Source organism: Pseudophryne corroboree, chromosome 1 (genome assembly GCF_028390025.1).
Source record: "Pseudophryne corroboree isolate aPseCor3 chromosome 1, aPseCor3.hap2, whole genome shotgun sequence".
Taxonomy (NCBI): Eukaryota; Metazoa; Chordata; class Amphibia; order Anura; family Myobatrachidae; genus Pseudophryne; species Pseudophryne corroboree.
This window is the reverse complement of record NC_086444.1, coordinates 1,160,038,057-1,160,045,436: the sequence shown is the minus strand read 5'-3', so window position 1 is coordinate 1,160,045,436 and position 7,380 is coordinate 1,160,038,057.

Here is a 7,380-nt window from a genome sequence, read left to right as displayed (position 1 = left end):
GGTCCCTTGTGGATGAAAAGGCAGAACTATTAAAAATCACATCTTCGACAGATTTTCTCCAGTTTTCTGCATGAGACTCAGACTTATTCAATCTCTTACTGATATGATTGACACTATCACGTAATTCTTTAACCCATTCAGGCTCGTGGTGTGTCGGTAGCGCCACCACATTACAACTCTGTCTCCCTAAAATGGCTCCCTCAGGGGAAATCCCTGTGCCGCGTACTTTGTACACAGAGACAAAAAATCCCTGTGTCGTGTACTTTGTACTCAGAGATCCTCAAGCGCTTTATATTATGAATAATAGCTTATAGCACCAAATATTACACTCCCCCCCCCCCCCCTTTATTTGCACCCTGATACTTGATTCAGAAGTGGAGAGGAGGATCAGCGTTTCTTGCCCTGCAGCTGCTGGGAGAAAATGGCACTGAGCAGTGTGCTGGCTGCCTGAGGAAGAAGCCGCGCCCCCTGTAATGGCGCGTTTTTCCTCAGCTTTAGAATAGATATTTATACTGGCGGGGGTGTAGGACAGTGTAAATAAAAAGTATGCTACCTTTTGCCAGTGAGAGTAGGTTTCATGCTGCCCAGGACCACCCCCCCTCGCACGGCACCCTGCTGTGCACTGTGTTATGGATAGCATGGTCGCACAGCGTTCCCGCTCGCTGCGCGGTACCTTAAGCCGTCACGATGACAGGAGATCCCACTCTGCAGGTCTCCGGTAATACAACTCACCAGTCTCCTGACTTCTGGCTCTGTTAGGGGGGTGATGGCGTGTTGTGGGAGTGAGCGCGTAGCCGCAGCTAGTGTTCAGTACCCTTCAGGAGCTAATGGTGTCCTGTCAGCAAGAAGCAGAGCCATGAAACTCTTTAGGAAGTTGGTTCCTACTTCTTCCCCCTAAGTCCCACGAAGCAGGGAGACTGTTGCCAGCAGTTCTCCCTGAAAATAAAAAACCTAACATAAAGTCTTTTAGTGAAACTCAGTAGAGCTCCACTAGAGTGCAACCAGTCTGCCTGGGCACATTTTCTAAACTGAGGTCTGGAGGAGGGGCATAGAGGGAGGAGCCAGTTCACACTCTAGAAAAGTCTTAAAGTGCTCATGGCTCCTGCAGAACCGTCTATACCCCATGATACTGAAGTGGACCCCAGCATCCTCTAGGACGTATGAGAAAAGTAAAGAAACTGCCAGCAGAAAGTAGCAGCAATAGGAGGAGGGAAAGCACCTCTCAGAGAGGGGGCACAACAGAACATGCCATGAGCGCCCCTCAAGCCAGGCCAGCCCTGCAATTTACAAGTGTTATTCAGTGAGCTCCAGCCTCACATTGCAGACTGACAGCTGTGCAGTGAAAGGAGGTGGGGCTTCAAGTGGGCAAATGAAAACACAGAGGACTCGGAGTTGTAGGAGTTTGAAGTGAAAGACAGCAGCAGCGTGAAGTAAGAGGAGAGGAGGAGGGAGGTCCACAGCTCTGCTGGGTCCTGACTCCCCAGCCCGAGTCCATGAACTTAGTTACCTATGCCTCCACTCCAGTGGCGTAAGTTTGTCCCAGTTGCCCGGAGGCAAGATAAATACTGGTACCCCCCGTATACTTTCATAAATGTGTGTGTGTGTGTGTGTATGTATATATATATGTGTGACAGACCGATGGACTGACATATTTGATATCAGATAAGCTGTTTTTATTCTTTTATATGGTACGGGCCAGAGGCGTCACTTACCTCCTGGACACCCGGTGCGGCAGCAAGGAAAAGGGGGTGGAGCTTCACCGGAAGGGGCGGGGCTTCACGGCCCAGCACCCCGTTTTTATCATTTGAAGGACCAGAAAAGGGGCGTGACTTTGCGGAGGGGCGTGGCTTTGATGGGCGGGGCTTCATGACACGACTGACACCCTTTTTTTTAGTTACTGGTGGGGTTCGGGAGGTGTGGGCTGCTTGCCGGGGAGTGCTGTACCTGCAGCGCTGGCTCCTACACAGTGACAGGAGCCGAGTGCTGCACATAATGTAACAGTGCAGCACTCGGCTCCTGCCACTGAACAGGAGCCGGCATTTTGGTGTCACCCCTCGGCGGGTGACACCCGGGAGCGGGCCGCCCCCCCCTTGTGACGCCACTGGTACGGGCAACTATTTACTTTATGTGTTATACCAAATAAATGTGTGTTTTTTAAACTTTACTACACTATGGTCGTTTTGCTTCTCATTTTTTGCATTTGGGCGATTATGAGAATTGAGCCTTTGGACATCTGAGCGACCGCTGTATCCAGAAAATTAATTATCAGAATCGGGGAAAAGTTTTGGATCTCTATACGCTGCTTAAAGGTGGTTTAAGACCACTGATTACGGTACACCTCCCACTTATAGGGTGTTTTTCTTATTGGTGGAGGTTGATCATACTATCAGTATTGCACTAGGAGGCGCCTTTTTCACTTTGTTTTGCAGATATATATATATATATATATATATATATATGTATATATATATATATATATATATGCGTGTGTGTGTATGGAGTGTTCTGGAAAGAAAAATGTACTGTATATACGGGTATAGTATGGCTGACCGGCGGTCTCCTGACCGCCGGTCAGCTTACCGACGCCGGGATCCCGGCAGCATACCGACGCCGGGATCCCGGCGGGGAGAGGCGAGTTCTATTCGCCACGGGTTCTATTCCCACATGCACATTTTTGCCTTAATCGCTCCGTTGCGAAAATCGGCAACGAGCGAACAACTCGGAATGACCCCCATAGACTGTAAGCTTGTGAACAGGGCCCTCCTATCTCTCTGCCTGTTATTTCCCAATTTTGTTTTATTACTGTTGTTCCATCTGAAAAGTGTAACGTTATATGATGGCTCCACATAAGTAACTGTTAATAAATTATATTTGTAACCAATGGCATACCTATGAAACATAATAAAATGCAATCAGTGCACAAAAAAAAACTTTTTTTAAGTTCTCAAATATAAAAAGGTTAATCAACCTTAAAAACTCCAAAGAAAAGTCTTCTTTATATAGTCTCACTCCAAAAGACCAACTTTATACATTGGCCCCGTCTCGGCTCGGGGTGGCAAAGCAACCAACAATCTCTTTTTAATTTTCTTCCTTTATATGTGATATTTACAAGATCAGGAGTAGGCACATGAATAACAGAAAAAAGCAAAAAAAGAGACGAGTAGTGCAGACGCCTTTATCAAAGGGTTAAAATGAAATTAGATATTGCATTTATAAACTAAAAAAACGTTTGCATATAAACATGCAGTCTGGTGTATGGGACCAGTAGCGGATCTTGCCACAGGCAAGGTCCTCTACACGAAGGAAACTAGACGCTACGCGTCTAGTTTCCCTTCGTGGAGAGGACCTTTGCTGTGCGGTGCCCGATGACGTCATTGCGCACCGCACATCATTTCAGTCTGTACAGGGGGCGTAAATGACCACGCCCCTGTACGTAGCCACGCCCCCTATTGTCGCCCGGGGCGCACGGCGCCCAAGAACCGGCCCTGTATGGGTCCATATGCATACTCATCAACCCAGATGTTGCTCAGGTGGAACATGAAGAGCTCCGGATTCTCCTTGTTCCATATAGGTTAAAAGAAAGCAGGGTCCGCCATGCCAGCCAGTCCTTCTTAGATGCCATACCGCTTAACGCTTTTCGAATCAACACAGATTCTTCATCAGAGGCGCTATGAAGAATCTGTGCTGATTCTCTTGGCCAGTGACTCAAATTATGACAGCAATAGCAATGATATATGATACGATTGCCAGAGCTGCCGCCACATCATGCCGTTTAAGGGACAGAGCAGAGATGCTGCACATGCCCAGTGGTAGCAGCTTTTTCTACCAAGTTTGCTGTGTGGATCTGAGTGCTCAATCAGTGTACTGGACCAGAGAGTAGCTACCAGGAAGAAGAGACAGGAGCCGTACAATGAGGTGGGAGAATGTGTGCTTAGAAAGTGCAGTACTGGTTCTATTATTTTTGTGTACTTATTTATTATGGTATATTTAACCATTTCCTGACCACTTTATTATACTATTAAATTGTTTGACACAGCCTATACTAGAGACCATCTATAGCATTAAATATTAAAACTGTATTCTGTAATGTATCCAGTGTATAAAAAGACCAAAGTGTACATTAATGTCCAGGGTCGGTACTAGGTTCTTCTACCGCTCCCCCAGACTTCCGTACTTGCTCTAATATTCCACAGAGCGGGAGATTGTGGATTTCATTTGGAAACCCCCCTGTAGAAATACTGCGTTTGCCACTGAGTCTGACCTCTTGAGGTTGCTGTATTTTTAACTGCCATCGATGGCTGTAGAATTCTGAATAGTGCAGTTTGATTCCCAGATAACCCTCCAGGTAGGGGATCTACACAGCGGTGTTTTAAGAGAGGAGGGTACCCAGGTGCAGCCTCCGTTGCGGGCCCCTCCTCTCCAGCAGCAAGTATACTCTGGCATCATGCGCAGGTCTCCAGGAGCATGGCGTCCGCTCCTTGTTCCCAGGGACATCTTCAATGCGCATGCGCAAATCCCTCGGAAATGGGCGTGGCGCCTATTTTCCATGTGATTTGTGTCCGCACTGTAGGGCTGCAGCTGCGGGACTCTGGAGGAGTAAGTCTAATATATGGGTGCAGGGTTACGGTGTGGGTCCCCCTGAACACCATGCAGCCATGTTTAACACTTACCTCTCCGAAATCCTGCATTGGGGCTGCAGCGCCAGATTTGCGCATGCACAGTAGAGTAGTCTCCAGGAAGAAGGTGCAGGCTCCACGTTCGCGGAGACCCGCGCATGCGCAGTAGAGTAGCCTCCGCTGGGAAGAAGGTGATGACGCCTTGTTCTCAGAAACTCATGCACGTGCAGTAGTTTTTAGGAAAAAGGCGCATGTGCCATGTTCCCGGAGACCTGTGCAAGCAAATTAGAGTAGTCTCTGGAAAGAAGGTGCAGGCTCCACGTTCCTGGAGACCCACGCACCCGCAGTAGTCTTCGGAAAGAAGTGCAGACGCCACATTCCCAGAGATCTGTGCATGCGCAGTAAAGTAGTCTACAGGAACAAGGCGCAGATGCAACGTGACTGGAGACCCCCGCATGCACAGTAGAGACGTCTCCGGGATGAAGGCGCAGGTTCCACGTTACCGGAGACACACGCATGGCCAGTAGAGTATTCTCTGGGAAAAAGGCACAAAGCCACATTCCCGGAGGCTTGTGCATGTGCATTAGAGTAGTCTCTGGGAATAAGGCGCAGGTGCCACGTTACCAGAGACCTGAGAATGTGCAGTAGTCACCAGGAAGAAGGCACAGGTGCCATGTTACCGGAGACACATGCATGCCCAGTAGAGTAGTCTCCAGGACAAAGGCTCAAAAGCCACGTTCCCGGAGGCTTGTGCATTAGAGTAGTCTATGGGAATAAGGTGCAGGTGCCACATTACCAGAGACCTGAGAATGTGCAGTAGTCACCAGGAAGAAGGCGCAGGTGCCATGTTACCGGAGACACATGCATGCCCAGTAGAGTAGTCTCCAGGAAAAAGGCTCAAAAGCCACGTTCCCGAAGGCTTGTGCGGGATCCGGTCTGAAGATCGACAGTGTCTAGGTCGACAATGTTTAGGTCGACCACTATAGGTCGACAGTCACTAGGTCGACATGGATGGAAGGTCGACAGGGTTTCTAGGTCGACATGTGCTAGGTCGACAGGTCTAAAGGTCGACATGAGTTTTTCAATTTTTTTTTATTTTTTTTTATTTTTTCATACTTAACGATCCACGTGGACTACGATTGGAACGGTAAAGTGTGCCGAGCGGTAGCGGAGCGAAGGCACCATGCCCGAAGCATGGCGAGCGAAGCGAGCCATGCGAGGGGACGCGGTGCACTAATTTGGGATCCCGGTCACTCTACGAAGAAAACGACACCAAAAATAAATAAAAATCCTCATGTTGACCTTTAGACCTGTCGACCTAGCACATGTCGACCTAGAAACCCTGTCGACCTTCCATCCATGTCGACCTAGTGACTGTCGACCTATAGTGGTCGACCTAGACACTGTCGATTTGATGAACCACACCCGGCTTGTGCATGTGCATTAGAGTAGTCTATGGGAATAAGGCGCAGGCAGAGGCGGATTGGGCATAGGGCTCACAGGGAAGATTCCCGGTGGGCCGATGCACCCGTGGGGCTTGTTTTGTTTGAGGACATGTGGTCCTTTTTATAGACATAATGAATAAGATGCTAAATAATTTGCATATATGAAAATTACTTTGCTAATTAGCCTGTGATTGCAGATGATCTAGTGTATGCACTGTCTGCCTGCTTGGCTGACATATAAGATTGAGTGAATAATGATTGGGATACGGTTGGTGTAATAAGCAAGAAAATATATCTTTCTAAAGATGCTGGACATCCCCACTATCTGGAAAGTCTTGGGGGGGGCAGAGGGTGCTGCTGCCATGGCCCATGGCTAGACCTCACACCTCTGGTGCTGCCTTTGTGGGGCCACTAGTACAGATTTTTCCAGGGCCGCTTTTTGTTCCCAATCCGCCCCTGGGCGCAGGTACCATGTTACCAGAGACCCGCACATGCGCAGTAGTCTCTGGAAGAATACAAGCAGGGCCGTAACTACGTGTGTGCCAAGTAGGCTTGGCACACAGCGCAGTTGCCCTGAGGGCGCACGGCCAGCGGCATGTAATGAGTCAAATTGACTCATTACATGCCGCCTCTGCTGTGTACTGTGTGCTGTGGAGGGAGAAGAGGACCAGCGCCGGGCAGCGGAGAAGTAGGAGGAGGGAGGGGGAGCAGGGAGCCGCAGCAGCGCTATGTCATTGGTAGTAAGCGCCGCTGCAGCATCCCCCTCTCCTTCTGTATTGGCTGCCCGGCGCTGCTGTGGATGCTGGGATGCGGTTCCTCCATCCCAGCATCCACAGCAGCGCCGGGCAGCCAATACCGAAGGAGAGGGGGATGCTGCAGCGGCGCTTACTACCAATGACATAGCGCTGCTGCGGCTCCCTGCTCCCCCTCTCTCCTCCTCCTTCTCACCTCACTGCCTGCACCGAGGGAGCTGCACGAGGAGCCTGACTGCCAGCAGGGAGATGGTAAGTATATCTCTCTCTCTCTCTCTCTCTCTCTCAGGGGGTCACCGTCTGCCGCAATGTGTAAAAAGGGGGATGGCTGCCGCAATGTGTAAAAAGGGGGACTGGCTGTAAAAAGGGGGCCTGGCTGCCGCAATGTGTAAAAAGGGGGCCTGGCTGCCGCAATGTGTAAAAAGGGGGCCTGGCTGCCGCAATGTGTAAAAAGGGGGCCTGGCTGCCGCAATGTGTAAAAAGGGGGACAAAAGGGGGCCTGGCTGCCGCAATGTGTAAAAAGGGGGACTGGCTGCCGCAATGTGTAAAAAGGGGGACTGTCTGCTG